Source organism: Haliotis cracherodii, unplaced genomic scaffold (assembly GCF_022045235.1).
Source record: "Haliotis cracherodii isolate W230 unplaced genomic scaffold, xgHalCrac1.p SCAF_2, whole genome shotgun sequence".
Classification (NCBI taxonomy): domain Eukaryota; kingdom Metazoa; phylum Mollusca; class Gastropoda; order Lepetellida; family Haliotidae; genus Haliotis; species Haliotis cracherodii.
In genome coordinates this window covers 14,678,327-14,694,844 of record NW_027266275.1, presented here as the reverse complement: position 1 = coordinate 14,694,844, position 16,518 = coordinate 14,678,327, and the positions used below count along the sequence as shown (strand labels likewise).

Sequence of the window (16,518 nt, the reverse complement as noted above, 5' to 3'; positions counted from 1 at the left end):
GTTGGACTAAAGCAGCCCCACTCGCACCAAGGGCATTGTTATGAGGGAGGGGTCCAAAATATCAAAATCCCCTCTCAGTCAATTTTACTGCCTACAACATTCTACATTTGGTTTTTGAGGGAAGGGCGTCCTGGGGGCATCAACACAAACACACACACACACACACACACACGCACACACGCACGCACGCACGCACGCACGCAAACTCCATTTCACCTCACCTCATCTTTGCAAGTAATACCATATTATGGACCGTCGATAAATCATCAAATAGGAATGCAATGTACAATGTAAGTTGTAAAATCCCACTTGGGACATCCGTGCCATTGCATCGGAGACATTCGTTTGTTGTTTCCAACTAAATGTGTAGAGACTGAAAGTACATTTGTAGTTGTCTGTTCGAGCTTAAAGTTGCTACGAGTGATGATTCATAAAGTGATTCCAGGAATGGAGGGATCGGTCTAATTGAGAAATACACCTAGAAACCCGATTTACATCATGCTGAATATGGATAAATAACATGTAGTGTTACAAGCGTATCCCTGCTTCAGTCATACTGCGGATCAACTCACACTGAACACCTGAATGTTGATCTCAGCTTGAGCAATACAATCATATACTTCATTAAGTCGCTTACCAGAAATGTCAGAATGGTAACATGGTAATGTTAAAGGAACGCTACCTTATTAAACCCTAATAATATAGTTATAAGCAGCCCACACTCCAACCACACTAATAGCCACCGAACAAACGGCTTCATATTATACATGATTGCCTACATAAGCTATTATATAGGGCAAGTGAAATGCATAATCCAACTGGTTACGGTGTCTTGCTGTGACATTTCGTCAACCATTCAACAGGCACAGACGAAGAGTAAAACCCGGATCGCCAGGAAAGATGCACTTAAATACAAGCAGTGATTACATGACCTTGTTTTTATTATTAAATAAGTTTGTTGTTTGTTGTTTAACGCCGCACTAGGCAATATTCAAGCTATATGACAGCGGTCTGTAAATAATCGAGTCTGGACCAGACAACCCAGTGGTTGACATCATGAGCATCGATCCACGCAACTGTGATACAATGACATGCATCAACCAAGTCAGCGAGCCTGACCACCCGATCCCGTTAGTAGCCTCTTACGGCTAGCAGAGTCGTTTTTTACAGCAAGCGTGGGTTGCTGAAGACCTATTCTATCCCGGATCTTCAGGGGTCTAATATATAAGTAAACGCGTTAATCGGGATATCATTTGAAACTAGATTGGTAAAGTTACAATACACAGAAAACAGATTCGTGAGCTACATTGCCAAATTATCAACATGCATGCCATCAAATAAAATCCAAAACAGCTCCACATTGTCATAAACATCAAATCGCTCTGGTAAAACAGCTCAGAGAAGAATGGGTATAATTAATCTACATACTTTCGCTTATACATGATGCAATTAATCACTGACATGATGACAGAGTGGTTGTTAATTGTGGAACACATGTGTCTATCCCAGTAGGATCCCTGTATTGAACATAATCAGCAAATACCAGGGTTCAGGGTCGTACACACTGAGACACACCAGCAGCCTGCGGGAGGTATGATGACGACTCGCTGCACTTGATGGGCCCATGACTGCAACTCACTACAAGCTGGCCGGGAATTTCTGGGCCTTGTAACGTACACTGCGTGTGCCTACTAAATGAAAGTGTCTGCTAATTGAGGACCAGGGGGAAGTTTGGGTAAAATTAGTCACTGAAGACTTTCAAAAGGCTTTTCTTGAGGAGATGTGTTTTTTGAGGTGAAAAAGTTGCTTGTCTTTGCATATGTTTGTGACGGATGCCTCCGGTGACGCGGGATAGTGATTCATAAATACATGTTTATGATGTTGTCGGAATCGTACAATGCTCTCGGTGGAGATTTCTTCTGATAATGGAAATGATTTAGTCGCTTAATTTTAGATGAAACAAATACAATCTATTTTATGGTCTCTGGATGAAGATTATTTGTCCAATGGTTAATTAATATGTATCATTCAAAATGAACAATGGGGTGATAATGGATCGGTAAACAATCCCTGTCGGCTTTTGTGACTACTTCTGCATGGTTAATTCAGTTTGCTTATTCGCTATTGCAGAAACCACTGCACTGATTCATATAGTTTCGTATTACTTTCATAAAACTATGTATCTTTTATGGACTTTTATGATTACCAGTGCCATTAATCATGCATGAAATTGTTATTGAATCATACAATCACGTTAACGTATTGTAGGATACACAAAGCTACAACAGTAACATATAACCTGAGCCAGCGGCATATTATACTTGCCATGGTCCTCTGCAGGATGATTCATTGATTTGCTATGCCCTCGGTGTGATTCCCAAAAGATGTTGTTCATGTCATGGAGGGAGAGAGAGAGAGAGAGGGAGAGAGAGAAAGAGAGAGAGAGAGAGAGAGAGAGAGAGAGAGAGAGAGAGAGAGAGAGAGAGAGAGAGAGAGAGAGAAAGAGTGAGTGAGTGAGTGAGTTGGGTTTAACGCCTCCTTTAACAGTATTCCAGTTATATCGCGGCGTGTCAGCTTAATGTGGGAGGAAAGCCTGAAATGATGCAGGTCTCAGACTTTTACCACTTCGGTGAAACGCATGACCACGAGTGTGGTGCTGACAAACCTAGAAACATAATAGGGGCGAACCGAGATTCGAACCCACAATCATGGGTTTCTGGGACGCAACTCTGCACAGCGAATCACGGGCGGCGCCTTAGACGACTGGGCCATCCGTGCCCCTGAGAGAGAGCGAGAGAGAGAGAGAGAGAGAGAGAGAGAGAGAGAGGGAGAGAGGAGAGAGAGAGAGAGAGAGAGAGAGAGAGAGAGAGAGAGAGAGAGAGAGAGAGAGAGACTTGTACGAACGCGGCACGATACTCGCCAAATACTAATAATCCATTCACCCCTCCCTCAGGGGTTTCTATTTAATCGGGGCCTATTTCTCACGGCAGTGTTACAGGTGCACAATTTGACTAACCCATTAATGCCATTCCGGAGCCATGATGACTGAGGGAGCGTTGCTTATGTCATCCGCACCATTCATTATCAGATCTCATCATGCGCCCTGAACAGTACAGACTTTCTGACCCGTATCATAACGACTGATCATTACGTCATGCGGACGCACAAAGAGGAAGTTTCCCACAAGACGCGACTTGCACATTGGCGTGAACACCGCCCTAGCCCTAGTCATGATCAAATTGCATGAACCATTTCACAATTTGAGCTGATTTGTGTTTGTCTTATCGTGTGTTTGAATAGCCTGTTTCACTGAATAGCATGAAACAACAGCAAACCAAAGACACCGTTGTCACGACGCAGAGCCACTGACTGTGCTTGTGATACAATATCGCGTAATCTTATCCCTAAACCACGGAGAGTTCACGCGATCACTCACCCAGCGGTAACATACCTGCTACCTGAATCATAGCATTATCGATGTGATTGGTTCTCTGACTGGTGTAATTCTCTGACTGGTGTAATAGTCTGGAGCAACGTATTGATGTCGTTATTGGGATGGTCTCTCAGTCGTAAAGGTGTCGGTGACCTTGGTCTCGCAAAAGGCAACGATTTTCATTATCTTTTAAGGATAACTTTTTCCCGTCGTCACATGATTGGTCCCGTTCTTTTAACACACATATATCTTTCTGCCATAAAGAACAATATTTGTCCACGGCGTACATTGTTCTTGAATGCTGACAACCATTTATTTGTCAAATTACGGAGTACTTCCTGGTCAGATTTACAATGTGAACTGTAGATACTCAGGGTCCGGTAGACTGACATTTAGTCCCAGAAGTAAAGGAATCTTATTTAAAGATACATATATACAAAATATAGAAATATAATCCAAACGGAACCCAGAAAGTGCTTGACTTAATATCCTAGGGCTGAGGATATCTAGACTATCAAAGTATTCTCGTCTTGAGTTAAGATTATTCTTAAATTTTTAAAATTCCTTCTCTATGGCCTGGGAGACAGACTAAGACCCTTGTTGTACGTGTAAATGCATTCTGTGTTGATGTGAGAATGTGTGTGGATGTATTTACTTATGAGCGTCTGAATTCTACACATATTTATACATTGGACCGGTTTGCGCGGTGGGATAACAGCATAACCCAGACAAGAATGTGAACGTTACACATATGGGATATATTTACCACCGAGTTTCCACCGGAGATGATCTTCTATACCTGTGGTTAAAGGTTGGTCGAAATCAGTATTTTAACGGAACCCCAATTCCGTTACACCATGTGTTATCTTCGTGTGAGTCAGGTTTCTAAAAAACATATTAACTGATAACGTCGCTCCGGATCATTGTATTGCCAGTGGATATTTGCCCTTTACATGTTTATGAGTAGTGTGTAACACTATGCGAACGCGTTTGAAGTGAAGAGGTGAGGTGAAATGGGGATTAACGTCGCGTCCAAGATTATTGCACTTATATAGCGACGTGCATGTACGTGTGTGTGTGTTTGTTTTGTTGCTCGTACTAGTCCGGACTGATGCCGATTTATAGTGCTAGCTCACTGAGATACCATGCCGCAGTTTAACATGAATACCCCACTCAGACACAGTATACTGACTCCGAGCCGACCAGTCCTTGTTTTAGCCCCTTAATGCCGAACGCCAGATAGGGTAACAACAAGTACCATATTTTAACGTCTTTTGGTATGACGCGTCCGGGGATCGAACCCCGGACCTTCCGCTCTCTGCCACTAGACCACGGAAGCGGTCGAATAGTGAAGACTTCCATGATCTGTTGCAAACTGAACGTTTCAAAATTGAATTTGTATTCGTTGGAAATGAATTGTCGCCTTGTATCAAGCCAATGTTTACGCTGTGGGATCAGGCTATACATGTCCCCTTTACTTAGTTTAATGTTCTTTGTTTAGATCACACAGGCAGACATAAATGTTAGTTTCGTACACACGCATGGTATTCTTGACAAACCCATGTTTGGGCGCTGACAGCAATCTAATCAAATATAGTTTGTCGCGGCTGTGCCTCGAGTAGGTGACCTACATCACGAGTCAGAATATAGTTTGGAATAAATGGTCCGCAGGGGCTACAGCATCCTGAATGATGACCATTTATCCGTAGATAGTGCCATCAGCCTCCGTATGGAATGACCATAGCCTTACCGCTGTGACCCTTTTAAACGCACTCAAGTGATCTCTAGCATTCTTGCTCTCTGAATTGCGTCCTTTTTGCTGGGATTGATTTTTACACTGGGTAATTGTTCTGTGTACTCCCCATCGCTGTTTGTTGTTGTCCTAGTAAACAAAGCGTTGTGTCTGACCTACAACCCCTGACCCCAAGTTCAGGGCCACGCCCACTTCAGCGCGCCAGGAGAAATGTCAAGTACAGGATTTGCGTTAGCCTGAGTTTAAGTAAATGCATAACACACCAGTATGATATAACACCATGGCGCTTCCATGACATGTATCTCACTGTTAAATGATATAATGCAGGATCAACACAAAGGATATTATCACAAGGTGCTAAAACACCTGAAGGTATGAATCCACGCCAGTGCTGTGAACAGTTGTTTCAATGCAATTACCTCAATTAGTACATCAATAATGCACAGATCACACATTACACATACACTGAATAGGCCTTACTCTCTTAGGCTAAGGCACCTATTCATTAACGTCATAGTCAATCGATTAACTTGTAATTACAGTTGCTATTTGGCTTATTGTCATACATGGGAATGAGTATCGGTTTTACAAGCTATAATTCGTCGTGATAGCCGATGGCTTAGAACTGGCTTGTATTGTTTGTGACTTATGTCATCTTGACACTGGCGTTAATAATTCATAATTCTGTTTTCATCACCAACAATGCCACTGATCCAGTTAACCAACAGAACAACCGATCGATTCGGATAACACATACAGATTAATGCAAACAGAACATGCATGATATAAATTCATATAGATATCTTTAGACTTTTGTTTTGAGAATCACGGCATCAATTCATATACAAGTCTGTCCTCTAATGTTATGAGAATGCATGGACACTATAAGCAACATGCATAGTGATGCCCTTAGCCTCAGGATATAGTCTGCAAAGCTCGCTCACATACCTGATAAGTTAAAATATCCTCAGCATCCACGCGAAGCGTTTAACTCACAACCGTCTTCACGGATGTCCCAGGAGCTGACTCGCAGTAACCACGCCAGAACACACACAGTGTAATTCTAGAGGAAGCGACTCCCTTTCCGCATTACGATCCGTCTAAGCACTGATGCATAGCACAGGGATGTTGTATTCAACCTAGTGACGAACACTAATGGCACGACTAGTTCCAGGCCGGTGACGCCGTACAACCGTTCTCCAACAGCTATGTGACTATACCAAGAGGCTGTTGCAGGCCGGGAGAGTGGGGCTAACTCCAGCTCCGCTTAGAGGTGGTGTGAGATTGTCGACTCAGCCGTGCGTATTGACTATCTGCTACAGTTGGCGGTTGACTCATCAACACGTGTAGCTTGTCGAAACAGCTGAGTGTGTATGGATTGTTGAAACTGTCATACACTGACACGCTATAACAATTTTTTTGTTTTGAATTTATGATTGTTTCGAAAGAATTGTTTTGAACCAACCGTGAGGTAGAGTTATCTCCCTTTACATTGGGTCTCCATTGCACATTTAGAGATGAGTAATCGTTAAAATATTAAAGTGAATTAGTATCCTCTTAAACGAGCTATTTTCCTTAATGTTTCCTCTGTTTCACATTTTATGACAGGAACCTTTAAATTGTTGGTTTTCCCTATTGCTATTTATATGTGAATAATCTTGGTATCATTCATCAGTTGTTATTAAATATATTTGAAAGACGTAAATTCTCGTCGAATTTCTAGATTTATGATTATTAAAGTTTATCATTAATTTTCTAGTTCATTAGTATCCTTTTCAACATTTAACGTGCTGGTATGATGAGATTTCTGCAAGTTAAATTTAATTAAACCATAAACATTAACAGTGGTTAATGATACGGTTGGTATTTTTGGCATTATATTTCACATCGACTTAATTGACATTGGTAGTCACTTTTAACAATAAGTGGTGTTGTCTATCTGCCGCCATGCCTGTGTTTCATATCGATCCGAAAATGGTACAGTACAGAGATATGGACCAAGGTCCAATTGGATGCAACTAATATTGACATTCGACTCGCGCTTGACCTGAATACTAGTTTCAGGAAAGCACGAGGAAACAGAAACCCTAGACTAACATTTAGTCTCTGAAATCTTATATTACACAATATCCTTCCTGACTCTAAAAATAAAAAAAATCCCTATGCTGATTGTGGAATAGAGCTAGCTTGAGCTGGCTAGACTTGCTTTTGTATGCATTTCTAGATTATTATTTTTTCATAAAATAAATATATTCCACGGTCATGGTGCAGGACTACAGAAACCCCAGCGTCTGGCAATTGTCATCTATTTAGTTTGATACGACACAGAGCAAGGTATCCAGTGTTGGGAGTCATGGATACCAGTGAGTTAAAGTATAGGAAATAAAAAAATGATGGCACGAGTAAGCAGATTATCCGTAGCAGCAACGCTCGGAGCAATATGATAGGGATGAAGTGAGTGATTTTGGTTTTACGCCGCTTTTAGCAATATTCCAGCAATATCACGGCGGGGGACCCCAGAACATTGTACCCATGTCGGAAATCGAACCCGGGTCTTCGGCGTGACGAGCGAACGCTTTAACCACTAGGCTACCCGACCGCCCGATAGGGATGAAGAAGGGTAGGGAATGAGTAAGGAGTGTAAACATGGGTGGGAGCAAAGGGTGTGGACAACGCCAGAATAAGGGTAAAAGGTGATGGGTGAGGACCGGAGTATGGATGGAAGAGGGATGTTTGTTCATTGCTATGGTTTGAAAGGAGGAGTCAAACATTTGTTTTATTTTCACAACAGGGCAACAGCAATTTCAATTTTCTAAAATATTCGTTTCCAGTATTTTCTGAACAGTCTTGTTGGGTAAAACTGTTCCATGACACAATGTGGTTGTGTAGGGTTTGACAGCGCTGTTAGCAATAAGTCAGCAATATCATGGCGGCAAACACAAGACCAGGCTCCACACATTGCACACATCTCGTCGAAGCAGTCGTCGGCGTGACGAGCCAACGATGTAACTACTTTGCAGCCCAACTGCCTACGATGGTGGGATTAGGACGTGTTAAGATTTGTTAAGGTAAAGTTAAGGACACAGGAATGGGAATAAGAACGTCGGATGATAGTAGACTTATACATATAGTCCCTTACATCTTTTATTACACAATACAGTTTGTTTCTTGTGCTGATTTCATGTGGAATACACAAACTCAGCTTGCCTATTTCTATTATCTAGATATTCCACGGTTACTGTGCAGGAATAAGACTAGTCGGTTAAAGGCATTTAATTTATAGGGGAAGGAAAAATGGAAAGGACACGTTGCTCTGTGAAATGACCAGGCAACACTGGATTATCACCTTACTGAATAGCTTGTTAGTTTTGTGAGTCGTCCTGTCGCAGATAGCATATTTCACTGTGCGACAAAACGTATGCGTTTAGCAGTTGGTGATGCTGATCGATCTGTTACATAGTGCAGTCGACAGAAGAAAGGCTTTGGGAATATTTCAAAGTCATCAAAGGCTTCGGGGTTGAGAGAGACGCGGAATGAGAAGCATTAGAAACATCAAACACCTATGCTGATGGTATGAAGAAACAGATGATCCTTCAGTAAAATCATACAGTGATAAAACGACTTATCACGTCGGGAAAGAAGGATGCATTCAATCATATGTAGATCCTGCAAGTATTAATTTTTCATAATCCTGCAAGTATTAATTTTTCACAATGCTGCAATTGTTGTATTGAATATCAATATAAGGGGAAGGTCCAGTAAGGCTCCTTGACTTGTGCCCAATCTACATACTCTTTTGAATAAAGTATATGTCAACCGTATGTCAGTTATATGTATAACCATAGATGCTATTATATATTCCCCAGGGGGAAATGAGATTTGACTGATCCAAAGACAAGGGTAAGGCAGCGCCATGAACCTTCCACTTGGTCATCATCATCATCATCATCATCATCATCATCATCATCGCCGTCGTCGTCGTCGTCATCGTCGTCATCGTCGTCGCCTTACCGATTTCGGTATAATTGTAATACTAATATAATGTAATACTGACATACATCTTACGGAACGTACCACGAAGGCATTTAGGGGGACATTCAGAGTGATTTCAGAAGTAAAGTTACAAACATTTAGATTTTCTTTCTTTCCAGTGTAGCATGTCATATCTTAGAGCAATACATTATGTGAAGAAATGGAATTATACATACTATAAATAATTCATCTGCTTCCACGGTATATGAGACGAGACAGAACGTTGCCGTCATTCGCTCAGTTCATCCAGATGGATTTCACAACTTTCGCAGCCAAACGGAATACTTTAAAGAATCAACCCTGATTAAGGAAACGAACCAAATTCAAAAGCCTTTATAACTAGATGTCTTGATGTTGAATAAATTGCCAATGTAAGGCAGAACGGTAAAACCCCAATGTCCCGGAAACCCAGCCATTTAGCAATTCACATAACTGCTTTTAGTCACTTACACATATATTTTAGTCACTGACACAATATATGTTACCCACTGACACAATATATGTTACCCACTGACACAATATTTGTTAGTCACTGACACAATAGCTGTTCGCCAACACCACAATAAAGGTTGTGCTGTGTGAGCCAAGACACACAAGCTAGACATAGCTCTGACAGAATGTATGTTAATCATTGGTATAATGGTTGTCACAGCAACAACGGCGGCACCCACTATAACAATGACGAGTAGCCACTAACATAGTCGCCGGTCAGCGGCTCGCATAATAGCTGCTGGTCAAAAACAGTTTTTCTGGACACTAGACACACTTGGTGTGAGTCATTGACAACGGTTGCATACTCAGATAATAATCGGTGCTACCGACATCATTGACGTAAGTTTCTCACAGAACTATGAAAGCCATACGTGCACAATGGTTGTAGCCACTGACATAATTATGACAGCCACACTGGTACAGTGGCTGGTATTTACTGACAGAATAACTAAGTCACTGACATAGTTATGGCAGCCATACTTGTACAGTGGCTGGTATTTATTGACACAACAGCTGGTAGCCACTGACATACGAGTCGTATGACAGCCATTCATCTACAGTTTGCTGGTATCCACTGACAGAATATCTAGGAGTCACTGGTATAGTCATGGCAGCCACACTTGAACACTGGCTGGTATTTTCTGACACCCCAAGGAGTAGCCACTGACATATCAATGTCAGCCAGACTGGCTGGTATTTACTGACATCCTAAGGAGTAGCCACCGACATATCTCTATCAGCCACACTGGCTGGTATTTACTGACATCCTAAGGCTGGTATTTACTGACACCCTAAGGAGTAGCCACTGACATATCAATGTCAGCCACACTGGCTAGCATTTACTGACACCCTAAGGAGTAGCCACTGACATATCAATGTCAGCCACACTTGCTGGTATTTACTGACACCCTAAGGAGTAGCTACTGACATATCAATGTCAGCCACACTGGCTGGTATTTACTGACACCCTAAGGAGTAGCCACTGACATATCAATGTCAGCCACACTGGCTAGCATTTACTGACACCCTAAGGAGTAGCCACTGACATATCAATGTCAGCCACACTGGCTAGCATTTACTGACACCCTAAGGAGTAGCCACTGACATATCAATGTCAGCCACACTGGCTGGTATTTACTGACACCCTAAGGAGTAGCCACTGACATATCTATGTCAGCCACACTTTCTGGTATTTACTGACACCCTAGTGAGTAGCCACTTGTATTTGTCGCTTGTATTTACCAGAATAAAACACAGGAACATATGGTCAAAATAGGGAATCGATCGTATATAATTGTCGTCAATGATACGTCAAATTTGGAAATGTCCGCCACATGTCTACCATAAAACCTTGATCATATCATAAAACCTTGTAACCTTGATCAAACAACTTTTGAGCAAGAGTCGTATGATTCTCTTTGAAATAGTCGTACCTCAAAAAGTAAAATGTAGGCACCAAAGGCCCGAGAGCTCTGTTGTAATATTGCTCCACATAAAGTGAAAATGTGACTCTTGGAATGTTGAAGTCACCCCTCTTGTCATACAGCATTGTGGATAGAATCACACAATTTTTATGCATCTATCTAGATATAAAAACAGGCTGTTTGCTGCTTTCTTTTACTTCCCAGGTGGGTAAATCAGTAGAAGAGAACTGACAATTTGACCATTATTGAACAATAACAGAACATCGATACATTTGAAGCGTTAGTTAAACTTCAGATGTTCTTTAGCTTTGATTTTGCCAATCCGAAAAGAAATTCGGACTCGGTTGCATAAAGAAACAGCTCCGCCAAAAGAGGAGCAAATTTTGTGCCTTGGAACATTCGCGAAACCAAACTGGGGTAAACTGGTTGCAAGATTGAGGTAAACATTTTTTTGTCTAAATGATTTTCCACGTTTGTTCTATTTTCAAGGACTACCACTGTCTATAACTAGCTAGGTATGCGCCATCTGTGTGCATCCCTTCACATGTGAATAAGTATTATGAACCAATAATGTGTTCCATTGTAGAGCTAGATGAAGTTTAGTCCCCAGGCTTTTGGATTTTAATACAAATTGGTAACTGTATACATGTATATCGATTTCCGTTCTACTTACTGAGTTTCACAAAAAAAAGGTCTTGATAAATGAGTTTGAATACACACGTTTAACAAATCGACAAGTTATCTACCTACACAAAGCATTTATGCGACAAGATACACGGCTCGAAAATGCAATTAATGTTTGTAGTCAACTGCAGAAACAGTGCAACATTTTAAACGTTATTATTTAACATTGAGTATGAAACCCAACCACATATTTCGTGGGTACAAGCTGTTTAATAGGAGAAAACGATCTTTAGATACTCCCGAGCAGGGAAAATACCTCTTCGGCTTTTCAAAGACAATACAGGCAATCTAGATTTAGGGGATAAACTTTGTTTTCAATGTAGATATTTTGAACTTAGATTTGATATTTGTAAAATGGGCGTGGTTGTTTGCGTGCGTGCGTCCGTGTGTGCGTGCGTCTGTCCGTTCGTGTGTGCGTCCCAGAGAGAGAGAGAGAGAGAGAGAGAGAGAGAGAGAGAGAGAGAGAGAGAGAGAGAGAGAGACTCTGTCTGTGTGTGTGTGTGTGTGTGTGTGTGTGTGTGATCTGGTCCGGACTAATTCCAGTTTTATTGAACAAGCCCACTGAGAAATCATGCCGCATTTTAATACCCCCATCACACCAGACTAGTTCTTCGTAAAAATAGGGGGGGTGCTCTAGAACTTTGAGTCTGCTCAAAATTTTATCCCGTCCATCCCGTTCTGCAATTAGTCGGATTGACAACGTACTCAAAACGAGAAAGACGTATAACGAACGGAACTGCCGTACTTCGAACCTACTAGGGACGTGTTACGACGTGGTGCAGTCGGACATAAATTTCAGTACGTGTGCACACCGACCGGGTCGACTTCTCTTTGGAGGCATGATGTGTACAGCTCGGAGTCCTGAACTTGAATGAAGACTGGCTACAACGCGCTCGGTATCAACAGGAGTCGGGCCAGGACGCGAATACAAACGCACTTGGGACGAGATGAGGACGTACTTCACCCGAGTTGGTCCGGTTAAGAATTAGTTAGAACTGGCTTGGACGTATTCTGAACGGGTAGAACGAGGTTGAACTGGTTAAGAACGGGTTCAGAACGGCTACGGACGTGCTTGAACTGCTTCGAAACGTTGCCAGGATGAGGTGAATGGGCACTTTTACACGATCTGAACTGGATACAAACGGACTGCAGACTGGCTAAGAACGAGATAGACGTATTGAGGACGGCTTATGAACGAACTAGCATCGTATTTTATGCCAAACTACGCGTTCTACCGTGATCACAGCCCGTTCTAGTATTTTGTTTAGAATGGGGTAGAGCGGTATAAAACTACTTTGGTGTGATGGTAGCATAACATGAATACCCCACAAAGACATATGTTGCTGACTCCGAGCCCACCAGTCCTTGTTTCATCTCCTTAATACCGAACGCCAGGCAGGGTAACAATAAGTACCACCTTGTAACCTCGTTTGGCATGCCGCGGTAGAGACTCGAGCCACCAACCTGGTCATGAGCAAAGTCATGGTCCTTTGGGTCCATACCGCTCGTAGACCAATCAGGCTACACGATTCTAAAATGAATCTCATGGTAGAATCTAAAATGGTTCACGACGTTAGGAAAAACGGACCCATAGGTAGTTTCCATGGGAAGGATTGTCTCCCTCAGGATTCACTGAGTCAATGGCATTTGGGCTTTTGGTCCAGCGAAGCCGACATACGCATAATTGTTTTGTCATACAATGCAGAGAACAAGAACAGGAGAGCTGACATGTGTATTTTCGTTTTATAGGTTAAGACAGTAGGTGCCATGAATACTTGTCCATATTTATGGATCTTGTCCATGTAGGTTACGAGTCTATCAGCGTTAACGTTTTTCCCTTTGGGAAAAACACATACATGTCTATCATAGATAATTGGTTTTACTTGCTTCTGTTGTCACGGTATTATCTTGATGAAGAAGCAATCTATTGTTTCACCGACGGCAAGAAGTGTACAACTTCTTGGACGTAACCCAGATTCCTTCAGCAATGCCATCAGCCTTCAGCTTTGTAAAAAATGTAAGTACTCTTTTTAGGACTTATTAACAAGTCAACGCTTTTTTTAAATGAGAAAATTCAGTCTAAATGTCTTCCATCCTTCGTCCTTGTGGTCATATTATTAACCCATGAGACTCTTATTTCTTAACGTAATCTATTAAGAAAAACATAAAAACCCTTTCCACATTCTAAAGAAGTTCGGTTGTACGATTCCAATACATCATGTTCATAATCACTATCAAATAGTGATGATACCAGGTGTTCGCGAAAAGAGTATCCTGCTCCACCGGTGGCACCCGTCACTAACACATGCAAAAGCAAGTCAATTGTTCACCTGAATAAAAACACGGGAATGTATGGTACAAGTGTAATAAGGCCCGAAATTGCATCGTTCGCGATAAGGTGCACGTTCTCTTTCCATTGAGCGTGAAGTACATTCCTGAAGACATTTTCTGCAACGTATTCCATCTAACACCACGCAGTCACAAAGTGAGCCACGCTGCCGACCAGGAGCTTCTGTGCCTCATGTGAACAGGTTCTGTTCACAAGGCCGTGTTAAAATAAGATACTGACACGATGCTACTGCGAGTTAGTCATTACAGCCTACGAATAATTCATCAACCTAGTAAGCTTTTGACAGTTCTGGCATTCCCGATATCCATGGCAACGAAGTAGCTGACACAGTAATTTCTTGCATAATAAATATGCAAAAACAAGTAAACAGCTGGAGACTGATCGTTATCTCATGAAGGATGCATTACACTGTATACGTTATGCATCATATACACCCAATGGATATAGACCGTCTCCGTGGTCTAGTGGTAGAGCGTCCGCCCGGAGAGCGGATAGTTCGATCCCCGACCGCGTCATACCAAAAGAGGTTAAAAGATGGTACTTGTTGTTACCCTGTCTGGCGCTCGGCATTAAGGGGCTAAAACAAGGACTGGTCGGCTCGGAGTCAGTATACTGTGTCTGAGTGGGGTATTCATGTTAAACTGCGTCATGGTATCTCAGTGAGCTAGCACTATAAATCGGCATCAGTCCGGACTAGTACAAGCACACACACACACACACACACACACACACACACACACACACACACACACACACACACACACACACACACACACACACACACACACACACACACACACACACACACACACACACACACACACACACACGTGCATGCACGTCGCTATATAAGTGCAATAATCTTGGACGCGTCGTTAAACCCTATTTCACCTCACCTCACCCCAATGAATATACATGTACTGTATTACATCTATACATTGTTCTCATGCATATTGCATGGAATATCAGACATGGCGATAACAATGCTAATGACATCACCTACTACACAGCAGAAATTGCTAACCTATTCTTTATACTATTAATATATCAATACCATTATTGCAAGATCGTTAGAACTCCGTGTGTAACCATGAAATACAGCTTGTCTGTCCTTTATATTTGTTTTGCATTGTGACAATCCTTCTGTATTGGCAAGGATCATCCTGTTATTTCTAATGTGTTGATGTTTTTCCCCTGTTATGAAATGATGGGGGTAAAGGATAATTCAAGCTGAATGGTCCGTCACTCGTATTGGGAAATAATCGTCAGGTAGAATCGTACATCTGGTAAAATACTTCTTCTTGTCCGGTGAACTATTTTACCAGGTGATATACTCGTTAATGGTAAATAGGTCTTCATAGCAGAGGTAGCACTGTTGTGGATACTTGTATTACTAATAGATAATTGTATTACTAATAGACAACACGCAATATTTGGTAAGCGAGTACAAGATGGTAAGATAGTGGCAACCATTCCTTGGACATTCCCAAGCATGGAAATACATTCCTAGCCTGGCAAGTAGTTGTGTTCCTGTTCTGCTCTGATGCCATCGCCTGTTGTTTTCTATCCTCGAATCCAAGGTCATGCCTGTCACAGATCTCGAAGACAGTTTCCAGACTTTCGGGGGTTGGTCGGGTAGCCTAGTGGTTAAAGCGTTCGTTCGTCACGCCAAAGACCCGGGTTTGACTCCCGACATGGATACAATGTGTGAAGCCTATTTCTGGTGTCCCCCTCGTGATATTGCTTGAATATTGCTAAAAGCGGCGTAAAACCATACTCACTCACTCTCGATTTTCGGAGACACGGATGTCGCAATGGTCAAGACAACGCTGGTTAGAGTTGTTTCCCTCATATCATTACGTAGCTGCGAAATCATGAGAATCTGTTGTTAGGACTGGAATCAAGAGATTCGAGTGATTTTTCCGACTTAAACCATGTTATGATGCATACATAATTTCTTTGCAAAATGACCTATAGTTGCATCAGTTTTGCTTGTTAAAACGCATGTTCACGGCCAGTGAATTCATGGCTCATAATAAACTGCAACGGCAATAGCGTGACGTCATCATAATGGGTCAATGTCCTTATGAACTGTTACTCGAAAATTCTAAATACAAGATACAATGTACGCCAGTGCTTATGTGGAGAACCCTCAATATCTTTCTAATCCCACATACCTTGTTAGTAAGTGAGAATTATAAACAATGTATGGCCCTGACAACAATTAAGCCCAGGTTAATGACCCCACGCCATGTTTGTTGCCAATTAGCAAAGCATGACCTAGACGTACTCGCAGACTGTCAATCAAATCAAATTATTGGTCGATCGCGGATACCTCTACAACATCGAG

General features: G+C 41.9%; 1 protein-coding gene across 1 annotated transcript in view; it reads right to left on the bottom strand.

The window, feature by feature from the left end:
• LOC139469837 (sodium/calcium exchanger Calx-like) overlaps positions 1 to 6,465 on the bottom strand; it is a 66,739-nt gene extending 60,274 nt beyond the window's left edge. Inside the window, exon 1 of the mRNA XM_071252141.1 lies at positions 6,135 to 6,465. The gene's annotated coding sequence lies outside the window, so the exon portion shown is untranslated. The remainder of the gene's footprint in view (positions 1 to 6,134) is intronic.
• Between the last annotated feature and the right edge of the window lie 10,053 nt (positions 6,466 to 16,518).